The sequence below is a fragment of the Panthera leo genome, chromosome A2, assembly GCF_018350215.1.
Source record: "Panthera leo isolate Ple1 chromosome A2, P.leo_Ple1_pat1.1, whole genome shotgun sequence".
Lineage (NCBI taxonomy): Eukaryota > Metazoa > Chordata > Mammalia > Carnivora > Felidae > Panthera > Panthera leo.
Window position 1 is genome coordinate 137,829,107 of NC_056680.1, and position 21,364 is coordinate 137,850,470.

The following is a 21,364-nucleotide window of genomic DNA, read 5'->3' on the forward strand; positions in this document are numbered from 1 at the left end:
GAAGCTTCCTTAAATTAGCACAGATACATAGAGCATGAATGCTTTACACACACGCGCGCACACACACACACACACACACACACACACATCAGACAGTAAGAATGAACATTTATGGAGCACTGCTGCATGCCAAGTATTGGGCTAAGCACTCAGACCAGTTCTTTGAAGAAGGTTCCCTTATCCCCACTTCACAGATTAGGGCACTGAAATTTAGGAAGACAACCCACCTGCCTGGGAACACAATGCTAATGAACTGTCAAGTTGCAATTCAAAATCCAAGTCTGTTTGCCTCTAGATCTCTAGACCTTAACATTTATAGGATACTGGTTCTAGGTTTGCTTTCCAGAGAACCTGTGCCTAAAATGACATTTCCATCACTTGCCATCGTCCTTAGCTTTCTTTATTTTTCCTTTCACTCCATTTACCACTACTATGTGCTAATGTGATACCAGATACTTTACGTGATTACATATATTATTATGTACTGTTTACTGTTATTGTATATGTATTGTTAATTCCTACCTCTTCTACTCTGTCTGTCTCCATATTTTGTCTGCTGCTGATCTCCTGGGCTTTGACCAGTGCCTGGAACAGTGTGAGTGCCAATACATATTTGTTGGATACAACTGCAAATAGCAATTTGTTCAAATGAGTGTCGCTGCAGTTCTATTTTCTTTCATAATTGGATATTTTTTCTTTAGCCATGATTTGTATAATTTTAGCTACTGCAGATTTTTTTTTAACTTACTAACTTTACTTTTAATGTTAATAGAAGATTAGATGATGGACACCAGGAGGAAGAATAAATGTCGGACAAAATATGTGAGACATATTTTAAAAACAGAAGTTGAAAATTTTTGCCCCAAGTGGGAGCTCATAAGCTGACATCAGTTCAAAACATTTCACAGCAAGAGCAAGAAAATGAGTAATTGGGCTTTGACCAGAGACACGGAAGGTCACTTTACTGGAAAATGCTTTGTAAAAACTTTTATCAGAAAATTGCTTTATCATTTCAAAGTTTGAAGTGTTCCCCTTTAGCTTCTAGGTTCCAATTCAGAAATAACTCTCTCATCTTGCCATTCAGCAAAGGTATTTGCTTTACAGCTTTCATTTATGTTGCCAGAAAGACTTTTTTGAAACGCTTTGTACTGTAGCTTCCGTACTTTTCAAGGTGATGAAACCAACCAGAAAGCACCTCTTTGTGTTTTCAACAGTATTGGAATTAGCCTCAAGAAAATTTAATAATTCAGGTACACTATAAATCCATGAATGATAATTGTTTTCATATACTGCTGTCTGCCCTTGCCCTGAACTTTTAAACTGGTCTGACTCACGTATCCCTAAGTCCCCTGGGAAATAAAAGCCATTCTATTTGCAGTGTATGCCTTGGACCTCATCTCTCTGCTCCCCCCACCCCCTATGCCCTAACTCCCACCTACCGTCCCCACTGAGCATGAGTTCTGCTGACCCCTTTTGCTTTGTTAAAAAGCAAAGCTTTTTCTGGTTTCAGGCTCACCTTTGGCTTTGAAGATTGAGTGACTTAAAGGAATCTGGACTTTGGGTATCCTCTGTGTAGACTTGGCTCATATTCAATGTCAGGTTTCTCCTAAGTTTAGTACTCTGAACACAATACAGTGCTCCTGGTTGGTTCAGCTCCCAAGATCCAGACTTTCCATTGTGTCCAACCAGCGCCCATTTGGTTCCTCTCTGAGGAGTGTTAGGTAACTACTGAACTGGTAGGTTTGTATTTTTACCCCACATACAGAGCTGTTCATCTGCCAAAGGCCAGGCAGTAGTCTTTCTGATGTGAAAAAAGTTCAAGCCATAAAACAAGCCAGCTGCTGCAAGAATGTAATATCTGTGATCACACAGAGGTCTGTTTACAGCTAGAGAATATGACTCATTTTCTAATCCTGTGAAGTGCGTGGGACCGCATGGCAAAGCAGGGATGTATAGTTGCTGAATTGAATTCATCAGAGCTGATGCTCAGTATTGCCAAGAGATGGCAGATGTGAGCATTTCTCTTTAGTTCAAACCATATTTTCACAGTTTAGCTATGACATAGTCCTTGAGCTTTCTCTGCTCTAGTTTGGGCATAAAAATCAGCTCAGCCAATGTTCATTCTCTGCATGCAATTCAGAGAGAATGAGTGGTTAAGAAGAAGCACTACTGATGTCTGTCAAGGGTATGCCACCTCACTCTATGAAACGGAGAGCAAGGTGGGTCTTCTCCTGGTTCCCGCTTGTATCGCAACAAGGCTTGAGGTGAATTCCACAAGGTCGCACACTGTGAAGGAACAGATTTTCAAAACTTACGAAGCATGCTCATCAGAAAGAAAGGCCACATGGCAGTCTGTCTTTTATTATCTCTGAGAGAGCCTGGTGAGGTCAAAGCTCTGCAGGACCCCCCACGAGTATATGTTGCAGAAAAGAAACATTGCCCCTCTGTACTTGCTCTCCCGAAAGGGTGACTATGAGAGCAGTCTCACCATTGTGAGGATCTGGAGTCCGCTTGGGTGGTAGGCAAGCAGAGGTTTGGTGCTGGTTGTTCATAAGTGCTCTCTGGGAGAGCCAGCTGCCTGGGGCTCAAAGAGCTCGAGGCTTCCAAGGTGTAGTTCCTGGTGCGGGCGGAGGAAGCCCTACCAATCACATAGAAAGTGGAGTTTGGTTTCATTCCTCGCACCGACTGCCCAAAGCCTTGGATAGTTCATTGTCCAGGGAACCCAAGAGTGTCTCAGTGATTGTCACACAATCTGGAGTGTTGCATCAGACCGCCTGTTTGGGAACATTAGTAATCACGCTATTTTAACTACGCTTAAGAGGTGATTAACAGAATGGTCAGACTTACAAAAGATTGCACAACAGAGGTAAATGGTTTTTGTGTGGGGAGGGGAGGGGGTAGTTCTGTACTTTCTATTGTTGTATACCATGTACAGAAGCCGGGACAGGGAAATCATTGTGTGAGTTTGATTTGAGTTTTTCTTTGAACTAAATGTGGATATAGATGGAAAGATGGTAACTGGGATACACAGGTGACTGCTGCCACGGCGGATGGAGCAACTGTGTGGCTCCCAGATGATAAGGTATCCGAAAGGTGAGTGTAGCACATGTTTGGGGTTTGTATCTATTTTTTCTGACCAAACTGTGGCATGCTCCAATCAGTCATCATCACACACAAAGAATATTGCTCCGAACTTTTTGATCCCAAATAACGACAAACTAACTTAAACTAGCTTGACTCAAAAGTGGAAATGTTTATCAGGCAGCCAACTTAAAGGTAGGACTTCTGAGAATATAGGAATCCAGGACTGAACATCACAGGCACTACCTATCTTTCTCTCTCTTTTCGCTGTGTTTTCCTCAGCAGCCTTCTTTATACATGAAGGCATGGCTGCCCATAGATTCAGAACTCACAGCATCCCAGCTTTCCCACCACAGGAAAAGAAATCTGTTTTTCTTAGTTCTGTTTTTTTTTTTTTAATGTTTATTCACTTATTGATAGAGAGAGAGACAGAGAGAGAGAGAACGCTTGTACACGCACATGCACATGAACAGAGGAGGGACAGAGAGAGAATCCCAAACAGGCTCCCTGCTTTCAGCGCAGAGCCCAATGTGGGGGCTGAAACCCATGAACCGTGAGATCACGCTCTGAGCCAATATCAAGAGTTGGACACTTAACCAACTCAACCACCTAGGTGCTCCATCCTACTTCTAATTTTTAAAACCTCAAGGAAGCTTGAGTTTTGTGCCTGTATGGCTAGGGCACCAAGATCATATAATGGCAGTGGTAACCCTGGAAAAAATACAGGTAAACAGTAAGGTGGAGGGGTGGAGGGTAAAACAATGGGTGCTCTCAGCAGGAGGGGGGGGGGCTCAGAAACCTCTGTATAAGATAACTTAACTTTGACTCAGTGGTAATGTTACTTAGTCTACCTGAGTCCATAAATTAAAGATTAATCTGCACAGAGGACAAAGCCCCTGAAGAGGGGGGTTTCCAATGCGGGCATTCCTTCTATGGAGAGGGCTTTTCCTCTCCTGTTTTAAGCAACACAACTTCAAGGGTTAAATTTTTCTGCGTGGTTTTGCTTTCCTAATTTTGTCATTTTGCTGGGTAGCCACTACTTTAATTGTATTTTCCTGGGAATTCATTTAAATGTACATGAACTCAATTTATGCTTTTCAAAAAGTGTTTCAAAACAAACTTCAATCATGTGTTTACATGTAGATGGTTTTGTTAGGAGTTCCTGAAGTTAGGCAACACCTTACCACAGAAGAAGTAAACTGCAGATTTATTTATTTATGGCACAAATTTTTGGAATATCAGGCTTTAAAAAATACTGATGCAAGTGTTTTGTTAAATATTTCTAACTTTTAAATTAATGTGTTAATTAGTAAAATGGAAGACGCAGCCCATGTTCAACCCTGTAACACTCAATTATTTTAGTAGCAAGAGGAATGCGTACTGGGTAATTTTAAATGAGATATATATACATCAGGGAAAAATCATTGTAGACTGCTAAAATCAGTCTAGACAAGGCAACATTTGTACCAGTTACTAAAAATTCTGGACAAAGCCATATTTATACCAATTACTAAATTTCATGTGTTTGGGAGACTGTGAGTAGAGGCTAGCATCAGAAGTGTTTGGTATTAATTAGACACACAGCATAGCTTTTCTAACAAACTCTGGACAGCCTGCCTAACTAAACTCTGAACGGTATGGATTTATCTCATAAGATGCAGGAATAAGCTTGGTTTTAGCAACATGAAGGCTAAGTTTATGAGTACTTAGACTCAAAACAAAACGGACTGCATTAATTAAAATCACCACGACCCACTGTTTCCAAAACAACTGACTCATGGTCTGTCTCTGTCTCTATTTCTGTCTCTTCATCCCCCTCCTCACACCATGTCTCTTTCTTTAATTTTAGTGAATGTGCATTAAAACTAATTTAATGAATTTGCTATATTTCACCTGGGCATTTGGTTAATATTTTGTGTAACATTCCATTCCACTTTCTTGTTTGCAATACGTGGCGGTTAGAAAAGGCAGATGCCATGTCCATTGCTCTGTGGTCCCTGCTGTCAGGAGTTGGCTGTGTGAATGTGTGGGCCAGGCTTCCTTTATCAGAATTGGGACAAGCAGCTGGGCATTTGTCTATTAGTCCATCTGCCAACCCCTAGCTAAATCACACAAGTATTTCCGAGGCTAATGCGGAGGCCAGTACTAAGATAATGAGCTCAGATAATGAGGCACCACTTCCTCTCAGATATCTTAGTTTTACAAAAATGTTGTGATGAGAAAGTACTGTTTTGGCCTAATGGAAATATCGCTTATAAAATTTAACACAGAGACAATTTCCCCCGAAGAAAATACATTCTTAAGCTGGAAAATTCTCATAGAAAGATACGATCTCCAAATTGGAAGAGAAGATTAATGGTCATTTGGTTCAATTCCTCTGATATATAAATCACTTCTAGAACATTCCTGACAAGTGTTATTTAGTCTCAGTTTGAAACTCTCCGGTGATAGAAACACAAGCAGTCCTTCTTTTTTTGTTAGAGGTATATTTGGAAAGGGAAGTAATCATGATGGCAACAACCACTTCAAATAAATGCTCCAGGAGAAACAGGGTAACAGGAAATCCATCACCACCCCCTTTTCACCCTCCATGATTTAGGAAAAAGTCCTCTTTTCCTTGATATGAATGTTCTGAGGAAAGTTTGGGACAGAGTCAACTTCAGGGTTTTCTGAAAGGAAAAAGGTCTAAAATATCCAACAGCTTCTTCTTAAGGTTTAAAATTAGGGAAATTTTTAAAATGTGGATTCGAATGGCTCAGATCAAGACCTAGGGGCAGAGTATGGTAATGATCCTCCTGAAAAAGTTACCATAATGGAAAGAGCCAACCTGTGCATATGGTTAGGTAGGTGAGGACTGGGAATGGACGCCCTGGGTCTGGGAGCTATTTATTCCAGAACTTGTTTCTGATGAGCTTTAGAACCAAGAGGAAAGCACTAATCTGGGCACTAAGGGATTTCAGTACATTATGGGATACATCTGGCGATGGAGGGTAGGAAGGGTGGGTGGGAGACACCGTGCACCCCAACTTGAGGTATCTAAACTCTGGTTTCGTTCACATTAGGTCCTTGTTCTATATTTTGAGCCCAAAGAGATCTGTCTGTACACGTGGCAGTCATTCATGAATTTGATGATGCTCTACATTGACTTCTTCATTCTGAACTTTCTAAACTCCTTCATCAAGGACATCCTTTTTACTAAGTCATCTTTTCAGCATAGACCTTTTCCTCTTGATCCTTTACTTAAATGCCCTTTCTTCAGCACTCAACGTCCTTACTTAAACGTTGTTCTAGAGTCAAATCACAAGGTGAAAATTATCTTCTGGTCATTTGGAACAGCTGGAAAGCGACTGGAGAACACATTTTGTAGCCAGAGGCTCTGCTCCTTACTTGCTGTGTGACTATCTTTAAATTACGGAACCTCCCTGAACATGCTACTTTATTTATATTCCAGCTCACCTACTTTGGCAGATGTTGTCACTGTCCCACACATATACCTTGGCACTCACTTTTAGAGTTTATGTCCAAGGGTTCCTTCTGCAAACCTCTGCAACTTTTACCCAAGCACTTTCTCTCAGTGCGAATGCCAAAACGTTACTATCTCTGGGGGTGGGCCTCGGGTGATAATGAAGAGAACTGGAGATTAAATACTCCAGCCTCCTCCCCCAATGGAGGATGCAGTTCTGGGTCTGGTGTCACACTCTCCTTCAAAGTTGCCCAGCGGGGCTGGGCCTCAGATGCCCACATGGCAAAAGGCACTGGAGAACACACCTTTATTGGATTCCTTCCCTTCTCTGTCTCACCACTCGCTCCCCTCCAATGTTCCTGGGTTACCTCAAAATTAATTAACATGCACTTAAATCTTCATTTCCAGGGCCTGCTTCTGGGGGAATCCAAACTAAGATACCTAGGGTAGTGCCTGAAAATGTAAGGGAACGTGGATAATCATCAGGAAAACCGTTTTCTCTCCTGTAACTGGAAGAAATGATGTGTAATGTGTTTGAAGGGAAAGCACCCTCACCTTCCTGACTTGGGGAGCAGGAAAAGATTCTGCTAACACGCTAACACCTCTCTCAAGATCCAGAGTCTTCTGGTTTTCTCTACAACCTTGATAAGAGTGAGGGGTTGAGGGTTACATATGACTTTCAGAACTCCCCTTTTACAATTCCTGTATCACAACCTTGCACTTCACTTTGAAAGAAAGGACCCATTGACACGGAAGTCATTTTAATATCCTGTTGCGTAGGGCACACGTCCTCTCTGCTCAAGATTCCTCAAACTTTCTGGAAGTTCTATGTTCACGCTTTTCCAGTGGAAGTGGAAGTCCTGAGCACTCTCGAGAGTTGTTAACTGTATCTGAGAAGTGCAAGCTGGGAAGGAAGGAGCTACATAGGCTACAATGGCTACGCTGCAGGCGGCATCAGCTTCAGGCAGGAATCCCTCGATGTTACAAATGCCCTGATCAGACCGAATACTGATCGGATGCTAAGAAATAATAAAAAGTGAAATATATCCCCTATTGATTTTTAGGGCCTTCCTCAAATATGAACCCTTCCCCATTTCCTCCCTGAAGCACTTCCCCTCTGCGGTGTATATGGACAGTGTGAATGGAACAACCGTCATATAAACAGTTACTTAAAAAAAATGGAGGCAATGATGGCAGTAATTGCCTTCCACAGTCTCTAAGGTTATTTAAATGGAATATGTAAAGTTTCATATTTCCTATCTACTTCATATTTTGGATTAATTCTAATCCTTCTAGAGTTTATAACATTTTGGAAAAGAGGGGACTGACTGCGAGGGCCACTTAACTCAGTGCCCTCCACAGCATCTTACCGCACTTCTGCTTTGACCTTACAGCCTCTGCTTGGTCACAATCACCATGAGGGCAATCGTCATCTTCCCAGCCGCCAACTCATGTATAACAGATAGAAGGAATTCAATCATCAGATGAATGACTGGATTGGCTGGCTTTTGGGGTGCTCTACTGCCCTGGAATCTGCTTTCGTATCTTTTGCATTTCGTATAGGAACTTTTCTAATTGAAAGGCTATCTGGCATCTGCTGAACATCATTACTAATGATGGTATTCTGCTATGCTACATACTCCCAAAGAAAATGTCACCAAAACATTTACATTCATAGAGGTCTGAAGCTATGGGATATTCAATACAATACGTGATAATCCCAATAGAAATTTTCCACATTAATGGGAAACATTGCAATGTAAGTATGCCACCTTCAACAATTTGCACACATCCCGATACCCAAGTTTTGACCTTTAATCAAAACTTAGAAGTTCACTGTAAGCAAATACGTCCTTGTGTCTAGTTCCGATATTTTATAAGCCAATAAATATATCTTTCTTTTTATTTGAATATAAGCTAATCTCCAAGACAGCATTTAGGGCACAGAGAAAGGCCAGAAGACAGGCACCAGTGCAATGAGGAGGTCAGGCGAGGAGTGGAGGAATGGTTTCCTGGTTATTCCCATTTAATCATTTTCTAATTGGCTATATCAGCATTTTCTCCACTGTGTTTTGTAGAACTCAGTTATTCTTCAAGTTATTTTCCTGGATGTTAACAGGCATTTCATGAGGAAAAAATATTTCTATTGTTTATTTTTAAACAAATATGCATACTTTATCCCCACACAGAGGCAAAATGTCCTTGGCATATTAAAAGCACTGGAAAATCCTGCAGCAAAGAAATCTGTCTAATCCACTGGTTGACCACAGAATCTTTTAACCACCCCTGCCCCGGCCCCATAGCTATTAATAATATATATTCTATGGAATACTGCATAGGAACCCCAGCCTGCATCTTCTTTTAAAAACATAAATTTCTGGGTTCCTGGGTGGCTCAGTCAGTTAAGTATCCAACTCTTGAACTTGACTCAGGTCAAGATATTATGATTTGTGAGATCAAGCCCTGCATCAGGCTCTGCACTGATGGCATGGAACCTTCTTGAGATATTCTCTCTTTCTCTCCCTCCCTCTCTCTCTCTCTCTCTGCCCCTCCCCTGCTCATGTTCTCTCTCTTTCTCTCAAAATAAAAAATCAAAAATTTAAAAAATTAAAAAAAACCCATAAATTGTAAAATTAGATTAAGCAATACAGCAGGTGTGACCTAATCAGTAAAAAGAGTGGATTATTTAAGACACAATTCTATTAATGTAGCAAAATAACATATTCACTTTTCCATGCTGTGGTTGGCTTGTACTAAGCGTAGTGTCTAATACAACTTCCATGTCTTTTCTTTCACAGGTTGTACTGTGTGGTTCTTGTTAAATAACCGTAAACAGATAAGCAGAAAATATGACCTTCATTCCTGTTAAATTCCAGTCTACTAAACTTAGTCGATTCTTTACCTCAGTCGCATACATACACATTAAACTAAAGATGAACAACACACTTATAATATTCTAGGTCATTTAATTATTTAATTATGAAAATTGTTCCATTTAATTTATATAGTCACATACGATTTATTTTTTAAAGTGCCATGAAATGATATGAAACATTTAAAGATGCCATATTTTCTTATTTAAAAAAAGGAAATTATGGCCCAGAAAATCACTATAGTTAAGAAATTTATATTTGGCAGTTACTCTCATAAAAGATGAAAGTCAACCTCCCAGACTGAATTTGAGGAACAGCAGAAATGGAAATGATGGCATTGGTTTATTGATAAACTCTTTAATTTTCAGAATGTAACCAAACAGAAAATTCCAATTAACCCTAAGTGCTATCTAAAAGCCACACATTGTTAAAGCTAAAACAGAGCTGACATTTCTCATTTGGAAAGTGACATGGAAAATAGGACATGAAACAAGAAGGTGAAAGACATTCATATAGGCTGAAGTAAACTCAAGAGAAATGATTCATAATAATTAATTTACTTTTTTTCCCACATATTGCTGTTACAAGCAAAAGGATGTGGTGAGCAGGAAGTTCTTATGTTTAAATATATTAAATATCGGGCATAAATGTAGAACAGTATTCTAGTAAGTTTGAGAAAATATTAGCAAATTATTTCCATACTGAGGATCCTTTTAAAACTTAATCATCTGAATTTGTACAACTTGACTTGTTTTTAGTGAAGAAATTATGTTCTACTGCTAGTTACCAGCAAGATGAAATTTCCTCAAATTCTCAGATGATCTTTAATGGTGAAATATTTTGTTGGTGTATCAGTGCCTGTTTAAACTTCTTTAAGTTTTTAACCAAAGTGAGTTTACAATTATATTTTACATAAGGGAAATGAAGTTTTCAAAAGCAGTTAATTTGATAATATCTATTTTAATATTGTTTAGTCATCTGTATTTTAAAAATATGAGTCTATTATGTTAAAAACAATCAGGTTATTTTGCACTCACAACTATCTAAATGTATGTCCTTTTGGTAGCAATAAGCTGGTTTTCAGGTAAGCTTATTACCATAAATTATTATACTCAGAACCCTCAATACAAAAATGTGTTACATGCACATTGAAAGGAATCTATTATTATTGTGATATAAAATGAAAATATGGAATTAAACAAAAATAAGTTCGATGTATACTGGACCAAGAATATAGAGGGTGTTTACTTCCTTTTCCTGCAATAACCAAAGTAATACTGTCATTGACACAATTGTATTTTCAATCTGTGCAGATAAAATTTATTTTTAAAAGATATACTTCAATTATTTGGAATTACTGGGAAAGAATATGAGCAAAATTACTTTGTGGGAGAAAAGAGCAAAGAAAGACTCAATGGCAAAATGGAAAATGGAGAAAATGGGGGAACTGACTAGAATTAAGGAAATTCTATTTTCAGGTCCTATGCATCTGGTATGAAAAAGGCTGTGGAAAACAGAATGGGATTGTTAGGTTTGGGAACAGTGTTATTGTTTAAAAGGTTAGCTATAAATATCTGCAGCCACTATGCAAAGATAGAATACAAGTTACACATTAGCCCATTCATTCGCATTTAAACACAGGAAGTGAGACAAAAATTGCTTCAACATGACAATATCTTTAAATATTAGAAAAATGCATTTGATTGATTGAAAAAAATCTCCTCACTTTCTGTGCTGCTGGATATTTGATACTTCATGTCTGGAAAGTACTTTATACAGGAAACAAAAGGATGTGTATTCTAGTTGGGGGTGGGGCTTGGAGTGCGGAGTAATACAAGACAGGGAGAAAGGGAGATCATTTTTAGCTTTTACTCTTGCCTTTAGAGTGATAAAAAATGAAGACAGAGAAAACAGTTTTCAGGGCATTCTAGAATAATGAAGCAAAATGTCAAATTTTCCCAAGTTTTTCATGTTGCCCTAGGACAACAAATTCTTTACTGCAATATCCGACTCCAAAATGTTATCCTCAGGAATGTACCAGTCTCCAATAGCACTTCTCCCAGGCTTATTGAAATCTCGTTGCAGCCTTAGAAGACCTCAGTTAGTAGCTACTGTTTACCTCTGAAGTCTAGATTTGTTTCTCAGCTTTGAAGTCTCAGAAACTTGACTCTTTAACACTCCTGCCCACATGTCAGGGGCAGACCCATATTAAAACTTCAAAACCAACATATAAGACCTGAACATTAACTTTTTACTTTGGGGAGAGAAATAACTAATACAGGGACCAAAAAAATTAATTGTGAATAGCAAACACATTCTTTTCTGGTAGGAGAGCTAAAAATAATAATTAAAAGTCTGCTTAGTAAATACAGATCAAAGCAAAGAAAGCTGGCTAAGCGAAAAGGATATTCAACAGAATCATGGGCAAGTAGTCTCATGCACTTGGCCCCACCGTAGAGATGGTCTTGGGAATGATACCAAAATTCTTGGGATACTTTGGCTATGACACCTCCATTGACTCAGTGCCTCCCTAATTGGTTATTCTGCTTTGAGAGAGAGCCTCAAGGGCAGGTATGCTTACAGCAGGTCTTTGATGAGTTGAATGGTATTTTTCCAGGGAGATCAAAAAAGGGCCAATAATCCCACAGGGCAGGGAAGAAAACATTTTTTGGCTGATGACCAATTCCATGACTGACCAGAATTACTTGAAATAAAAAATTGTAGTAACTGTGCAAATGAATATCTACAATATGTCAGTCACTTGTGCAAGGTGCTCGAAGTATAGAATATTAAAAATGAACATTAACCTTAATTCCCACCATCTAAGAAGGAGATCATTTCAACAAGGAGCTTAATAGAGATAAGTACAAACAGAATCTGAAACAGCAATGGTCTACCGTAAGAAGAAAATTCTTACTTTTTGTATCCACTAAATCCAAAATCCTCTCCTCTCCACGTGAAACCAAGTTTGGGTTCCTACGCAATTTTCTGGGCCTATTTGCTGCTAATCTTCAAGTTTAACAATCGAGGCAAGAGAACAAATCATACTGGGCAAACCCATTAGCTGTGTGTATAATAACCCAGAGTGTTAGAGCTGCTAGCGTTCTGTCTCTCATCCACTGCTTCTTTTTGAGCTTAATCCAGTTCTAACAAGGCACGCCTTCAGAAGAAATGATGCTCTGGGCCCTTTCACCTGACTTCTTACACTCTTGCTTTGGTTTCTGAACTGAGTCAGAATAAGGTTGATCTAGAAAGAAAACCGAGAAATCTATTTCTACTGAAAAAAAAAAAAGTATTACGTAGGGATTCTTTAATTAGAGAAAAGTCCGTGGCAGGACTTAGACACTCAGTGTGACTCACTTATTTATTCTGTGGACAGAGGGGACACAATTGTTCTCCCCCCACTACCCCCAACCTTTTCCTCACTTTGTGGGAATATTGCTAAGAAGGCACAGCCGTGACCTGCCACCTCGGAAAACTGCCCAGTGGACTGACATCATGGGAATGTACTGAGCCTGTTTGTGGAGGTCATCTAATTCTTGGCAAAAGGGTTCCGGGTAGGAAACCTTCTATATTTCCCTGATAATGAACCAAAAATCACCGGCCCAAGAAATTGAGACTGCATTTCATTAACACAGCTTCCCAGAAAACAGTGTGATGTGAGGCAACCACTACTGTTGCTTTTATGGTCTAAGCTCGTATAACCCGTATGAAGTACTGTCCCACGGGAGTCATTATCTAAAGCATACAGCCCTTCACCTGCAGTTTCAAGCAGTTTTCAAATTCTTCCCTAGAAAAATGTTGCTGTGTCTATGTCTACTGTACATCACATATAAGGCCCTGAATTCGGGGAAACAGTTGCTAATCCTGTGAGAAATAGCCAAATATTTAATGCAGGTAAAATGAAAACTGTGACACTGTGTGAAAAATATATTATCAGTCATGCATGGATTTAGAATACATTATTAGCATTATTGTGATTACCATTGCTGTATCAGTATCATGTTGTGGGTATATGTAGAACAACTCAAAATCCTTTTTGCAACAAGGTTGACTGACTGTAGCTATTATGATTTTATCAATAAATACATACCAGCCACTACTTTAACACTTTATATATGTTAACTCATTTTATTCTTGCTTTTTATAAATGAGGACCCTGACAAACAGATTGGTGAGGTAATCTGCCTATATCCCACAAATTGTAAGTAGCAGAATGGAATTTGAACTCAGATAATCTAGTTCTGGATTCTGTACTCAATCTCTGTGATAATACTGAGTCAAAGTTCAGCATACACAGATTGCATAACAGAAAGAAAGTAGTAAGTTATTTGAGAAGTACAAGTGACTTTAAATAACACTAATGATACTGACATTCTCTTTAATATTTTCTTTCAATGTTGATTTTTTAACATTCCCACTCCCCTTTTTTATTTGAGTACAGTTGACACACAATGTTACATTCATTTCAGGTGTACAATTTAGTGAAATGACAAGCTTAAACATTACGCTATGTTCACCACAAGTGTAGCTACCATCTGTTTCGTTACAGAGTTATTAAAATACCACCGACTGTATTCCTTATGCCGTGCCTGTTATTCCTATGATTTATTCATTCCATAACTGGAAGGCTATTATCTCCCACTTTCCTTCCCCCATTTTGCACCCCCCTCCCCCCGCCCCGCTTCCCCTCTGGCTACCATCAGATTTTTATTTTGAACCATTGACAAGGTTACAGAATAGCTGCAAGTCTAGTACAAAGAGTTTTATTTTTTTCCCTGAACCATTTGAATTGGGACCTGATGTCCTACCATCCCTGAATAACTTAGTGTCTACTTCCTTCATTCTCCACCATATGTACAATACAGTCATCAAATTAAGTGAAACAGTTGGATGCAGAAATGCACTCCGACTATATTTCCTAGACTCCATTCAAATTCTGCCAGTAATGTCCTTCTTAGCAAAAAGACCCAGCTCAGGATCATGTATTCAATTTAGTTATCATTGCTATTTTTTGTAGGATTTTTTTTTTTACCTATATTCGCAAGTGAAATCGGTTTAGATTTTTCTTTCCTTCCTTGAGTGGCGTGGGTGTTAACGACTAGACTTAAATAAATCTGGTCATTGGCCCTCTTGTTCTAGGCTTTGAGATTTTTTAATTTAATATAGGGATTATTTGATTCATGACAGTTGGTGAAATTTATCTATAAAAATATCTTGGCCTTGTGTCTTTTGTGGTAAAAGACTGACTTCTACAAAGTGCTAGCTTTTTCCTCTGTTGGTCATTTTTTCCTATTTCTGCAGCATTGATTTTTGTACTTTTGTTTCTTCCTTCCTTCTACTTTATTACTTGTTTTTTTTGTTGTTGTTAGCTACTTAATAGGATGCTTAGCTTAGTTCAAACTATGTTTTTGCTTTTGAGTGTGTCTTGCAATTTCTTCCTGATAGTTGGACAGGATACACTGCTAAAAGGAACTGCTGTAAGGTGGCCTTTGCTAATGTGGTAGAAAGGTATGTGTGGGGAGAAGTGTTCTACAGTCTAATGATTACGTCGTTAAAGCAGCCAGATTTAAGTGTTAACCAAAAACCAGATATCTGAGAAGCAACTGAAATTTTACCTAATGAAGTAGATATGAAGAGACGTAAAAGTTAAGACTGAATTAGATGAAAATATATCTTATGGACTTCAGAACTGTGTACCTCTACTGCTGTGCTATGATAGGCTGGCAATTCTCTATAGTTTGATATTTGTAGTTAACATACAGGTTAAGCTGCTTTAACAGACGCCTACAAATGAAGGAGCTTAATAAAATAGATGTTTGATTCTTTTTTATGTAACATCTCTGCTCCATGAGGTCCCCCAAGGACAGATGGGAGGTTGGCCTTTGCCCTCGTCAAAATGTGGCTTCTAGCTCCAGGAGGTGGTTCTTCCAGTTGTCCCCGTCTCCAGTCCATCTCCAGCCCAGTCCATAGGAAAAGGGGAAAAAAAAGAGAGGAACTGGAGGTCCTGGAGGTAGCATGGCAGTGCGCAGATTCCTGCGTGGTGGGAATTTGGTAATAATGCCACAGCTAAATGCAAGTGAGGCCAGGGAATGTAGTCTAGCTGGGTGGCCTTGTGCTGCTCAGACTTCTGTAAGGACTCTGTGTGATTTACTAATAAAAGGAAGAGCAGAGAATGGTTCGAGGGTCCAATTGATGGTGTTTGTTATAATATTCATAAAGAATTCAGGATTTAAGAATACACACATGTGCATGCGCACACAAACGCACACAAATAAATTGGGGGCTTATTTCCACCAGTTTTAAGTAAAAGGGACTATGTTGCTAACCCGTAGAGATAATTTAACTTTTATTTTTTATTTTTTATTTTTTTTAATTTTTTTTTCCAACGTTTTTTATTTATTTTTGGGACAGAGAGAGACAGAGCATGAACGGGGGAGGGGCAGAGAGAGAGAGGGAGACACAGAATCGGAAACAGGCTCCAGGCTCCGAGCCATCAGCCCAGCGCCTGACGCGGGGCTCAGAGCCTGACGCGGGGCTCGAACTCACGGACCGTGAGATCGTGACCTGGCTGAAGTCGGACGCTTAACCGACTGCGCCACCCAGGCGCCCCAAGATAATTTAACTTTTAAAGGAAAGTAGAGAACAAGTTGACATAAGAGCTTGAGGTAGAGTCAAATAAGACACAAAAATGGAAAGAAACAAAAATGAATTTTTCTCTCCTCTCTTCTTCCTGTTTTCCACATTCACTCCTCATCTTCAGCTCAATACAGAAACAAAACTAGGTCAGTAAAAATGTTTCCATGGTATCCGAATTTTCTCATTTATAATAAAACTCAAATACTGGCCACTTTTGATGATCAAGCTATCACCTACTTTAAGCAAAATGGTGTCAGATTTAAATTTACTGACGTGTTGGTAGAAGGACCATATGATAATTAATCCTTTCCTTTCTCTCTCTATATGTATATGTGCATGCGTGTGTGTGTGTGTGTGTGTGTGTGTGTTTGTGTGTGTGTTTGCTTGTGTGTCTGTCCTGTAACTGATTTTGTTGGATCAACTAAGTATCTTTGCATACAATCTATGTATGTTTACAAATAATCCATTTCTCCCAAGCTATGTGTTTCTGAAATACAATAAAGTATTTCTCTGGCTCCTCACTTACATGCCTTTTTTTGTTTGTTTGTTTTATCACCAGTCTACCTTACATTTCTTTCCAGTGGTTCTGGGAGTTTTTAAAGCATTGACAATGCATCTAAGCCTTTCTTTAATGGAAATTTTTGAAGTGTGCCCTCTCCTAAAAGATTGTTCCTGTCCTCTTCTAACTAGTCTGCATACAGCACCAATTATTTTCTTCCCTGTAAGCAAAGGTTTGCAGTGGCAAGTGTATCTTTCATAGACTATCATTAAGGAAAGATGAACCCGGAGGACTCTGGAGGCTCATTTTCTCTCACTTTCTAATAGCCTAAAAAAAAGCTAGCGCAGCAGGTATGATATGAGTTAGCTCAACTGATAAACAGGCTGAAACCAGCTACTGAACTCCAGAGACTTTCTTTTTCTAACAAGCCCTTTTTTGGGGTCAGAAAGCTTCTGTTGTAACATACTGGTCCAGATCTATTCCAGTCCTATAAATATGAAGCGTTTGACTGGGTAGGTCCCTCAAGAAGACTTCCTCATGATGTTCATCCAATTATACCTGGCTTAAGCACAGCTCTAGATGGGACCGTGATGGCTGAAAGGATCACATGTGCTCTGCTATTTGACTGTAAGTTTCCTTCCAGTAAGATCCTCTTCTATTTACACAAATTGGCATCAGCGGGATGTGTTTCTAAGGCTCCTTTGTGTGATAAACATCAACATGGCCATTCTTCACCAATGCCCATTAAATACACTACCAATTTTCCTAGAATCTCTGGTCCAGGGCTCTTTATCTAGTGCAGCGGATCCTAAAAGCACCACCATTGTGCTGCTGTACTTTGAACACAAAGAATGGCATTTATGTCCCTGGAGACTACTGCTACCAATGTCTCTCCTTTCATATTGACTGAAGTTATGGAGGGGAAGCACATTTAGATTTTATTCATTGTCTTTTAAAAGCCTTTTACCCAAGAACACAGAGTGGGTTCCAGAGGAGGCTGAGCCAGAGGATAATTGAGTAGACTCTTTCTTGGTGAAAACCCAGATTTTGCTTAGGCCCTCCATTCAAGGGTTCACTAGGAGTTGTCTATTCTACCTCCTATGCATCCTTCCCATTTTCCTTCATTTCCTATCTCTAATTGCCAAAGTTCTAGTTTAGGATATCACCATCTTACTAGTTTCTTTTTCTTTTCTTTTCTCTCGCTCTCTCTTTTTTTTTTTTTTAAGAGAAAGAGCATTAGAGGTGGCGTGGGGGAAGGTCAGAGAGAGGGGGGAGAGGGAGAGGGAGAGGGAGAGGGAGAGGGAGAGGGAGAGGGAGAGGGAGAGGGAGAGGGAGAGGGAGAGGGAGAGGGAGAGGGAGAGAGAGGGAGAGAGAGAGAGAGAGAGAGAGAGAGAGAGAATATCTTAAGTAGGCTCCATGCTCAGCACAGAGCCCAACTGGGAGCTTAATCTCACGAACTGTGAGATCATGACCTGAGCCAAAATCAAGAGTCTGATGCTTAAATGACTAAGCCACCTAGGCACCCTGACCATATTTCTAGTTTCTTACATAAACATATTTGACTAAATAATGAAGGAAGTATAGTTTTTAATACTGTGTTATTTGGGGGTTTTTTTTGGGGGGGGTAGCCATCAAGGGCTGAGAAGCATCTTGGGAACAAAGCAGGGCAAAGCCAGGGGGAAGGGGCTGATCAAGATGCCAACAGGAATATTGAGCCAATTGGAGGTAGAATTAGGAACCCTAGGGAGCCCTTTCATGAAGATGGCACTGAAGACAAATAAGGAAGCCCCTACCCCTCCCAAAGCCAAAGCCAAAGCAAAGGCTTCGAAGGCCAAGAAAGGGGTGCTGAAAGGCATTCAGTTATAAAAAATGAAGATCCACAGGTCACCTACATTCTGGCAGTCCAGGACACTAGTTCTCCATAGGCAGCACAAATATCCTCAAAGAGCACCCCAGGAGAAACAAGCTTGATCACTATGCCATCATCAAGTTCCCCCTGACAACTGAATCAACCAGGAAGAAAATAGATGACAACAACACACTTGTGTTCATTGTGGATGCCAAGGCCAACAAGCCCCAGATCAAACAGGATGTGAAGAAGCTCTACAATACTGACGTGGCCAAGGTCAACTTCCTGATCAGGCATGACAGAGAAAAGAAAGCTTATGTTCAACTGGCTCCCGACTATGATGCTTTGGATGTTGCCAGCAAAATTGGAATCATCTAAACTAAGCCCAGCTGGCTAAATCTAAATATACATTTTTTCACCAAAAAAAACCCCAAAAACAAAAAACAAAACCAAAAAAAACCCACGAAACAAAAACAAAAAACCCCCACAACTAAACAAATAAAAAAAACCTAGAGAGAAGACCAGCCATCAGAGATCAAGTCCAGGAACCGCATTGTTCATTTATGGCTCTATCTTTGGTCCGTAAGATAGTACCTGTCATACGGTAAGTGATCAATCAATATTTCTTGATTGAGTTAATAAATAAATGAATAAATGGTCAAGAAAATAGGGAGGTTGTTTCTATAACGTCCTTTAATAAAACCAAGTTTCAATATTCCAGGCTTGGCTACTGCACCAGTTGTTAAAGTATTGCCTCTGAGCCCCAAGCCCACCCTTCTCCACCCTGCTTTGTGGTACTGAAACTCAAACTTGCAAATACTTCTTTGCCAGCAAGTGCACTATTGGCGTTGCAAATAGAGAGCCCTGGAGGAACAATGAGGAGGCAGGGTGCTTCTTGTCCTGGATATGGTGTGTTTTTGGTTTTGTTTGCTTGTTTTTTCTGTGTCTTTCAGTGTGCAGCTGCAAGTGGCAGTCACCTCCCCAGTGAATCTTCCCACCACTCCAGTCAGTGGCCATCCAGCGAGTTAGGAAGGCACTCCGTGCTTGGCTTTCCTATTGGAAAGCTTCATGGGCACTTTTTTGTGCCCAGAGGGTGGATTTTTTGCAAAACTCTCCATCACCCCGGTAAGTGGCTTCCATGCAAGTTTTCAGTCCTTGCTGGTACCCTGGCTGACTTTCCAAAGAGGCTAATTAAAGCTCCAGTGGCAGCTTATTGTTGAGTGGAACCCTGGGTGCCAGGCCATGCTGAGGCCATTCAGCAAAATTCTCTGCCATCTAGTGGGCCACATGGGCACCGTTTCCAATGAGGTCAAATTCTCCACCATGGATAGGGCTCTCTTCTCAGTTATTTCCTTCCTGGGTATTGTGGTAGCTACTCCCTATATCGGTTATTCCTGTACTCTTGAGAGTTCTCCTTGCCTCTGTAGGTAGTTAATATCCTGTTACTAGTTCACAATTATTTGTATTAAATCTCTCTGTTCAGATAACTAGTGTAGCTTTTCTTTCCTGGCAGGATGCCAATGGTTATAGCCATGGAGGGGATTATAGAATCTCCCACCACCATAGGAGGTCACCTATGCCCCATAGTCCTGGCTCTTGTTCCTTGTAGTGCATCTGCCCTGTAGAATCTCTTCCAATCACTCAAGTCACCATCATATCAGCCTCAAGGAGATAGAGATCCATTAATAAAGATTAGTTTCAGATCTGCTGATTGGCGGGGTAAATGCCATTGATATACTGCCTGGCTGATGCTTCAGTGATTGCAGAAGAGAGGCAGTGTGCCACCTATTAATAAATGGTTAGAGCCTCACCCCCCGAAACTGGGATGGAGCTAGAATGGACACACATCATCATCTTTCCAATAAAGTAATTCTTTCCACGCATGAGCTACTTAAACACATAGAAGAGGAGTATGTCATTGTAGAAACAAAGTAACATTGCAATTTAAGGAAACAGAAAACAGTCATACTACTGCAAATCTTGCTGCAGGGATTAAAGATAATTTAGTTGCTAACATCCATTTTGTGCATTTAATTTATAAAGTCCTTACAGGAAACCAAGTTTTAATACTAAAATGACTCCTTTGAAATAATAATTAGGTCATCCTAATGAGCAAGACTCAGGATGCTACCAAAATAATCAATAGTACCATGTACACTAAATTACTTTATTAATAATCAAACCGAATTTGTTTCCCATACAGACAAAATTCAGGAATGTATTTTGTGTTACATTTTCTTGATGGCTTTTAAGTTAAGTTTTATAGTCTGTCACAGCTGTCAGCATCCTCACCATTATCATTACCCGCAAACATTTAGTGCACACCCGCTGGGTACACAGCACCGTAGGATTCGTTAAAGAGAAAGAGCTGTTATTCCTTGCCCTTGAGATAGTAGAGGGGTAATTGTTTACTCTGAGTAGTCTAGTTCATTTAGCAGTGAAGGATCAGGAGGTCTTGGAACTGAACGCCCTAACGTCTTTATACAGTTTTATCACCACTACAGCAATAACATTAAATTTTCTGGATTTGGTCTTCCTTATTTTAGATCATAAAATACGGGCACCTGGGTGGCTGAGTCGGTAGGGCGTCTGACTTCAGCTCAGGCCATGACCTCGTGGTTTGTGAGTTCAAGCCCCATGTTGGGCTCTGTACTGACACCTCAGAGCCTGGAGCTTGCTTCAGATTCTGTGTCTCCCTCTCTCTCTGACCCTCCTGACTCACATCTGCTCTCTCTCTCTCTCTCTCAAAGATGGATGAACATTAAAAAATAAAAAAATGCATTGGTGTATTGCACAAGAGTTAAACAAAACAGCAGTTACAGACTAAAAACTAAAACTCTTAATTATAATGATGAACATTTGTTTCATGATTGCTAACTTATGTAATATTTATTAAGTGCCAACTCTATTCTAAGCAATATTCACATGCATTCATACACTTTACAGATGAGGAAACTGAA

General features: G+C 39.8%; 1 long non-coding RNA gene and 1 pseudogene across 1 annotated transcript in view; one reads left to right on the plus strand and one right to left on the minus strand.

Moving 5' to 3' along the window:
* The window catches only part of LOC122213541, a 205,505-nt gene that overhangs the window by 4,352 nt on the left and 179,789 nt on the right, over positions 1-21,364 (minus strand). The window lies entirely within an intron of this gene.
* LOC122213539 lies at positions 18,311-18,782 on the plus strand (annotated as a pseudogene).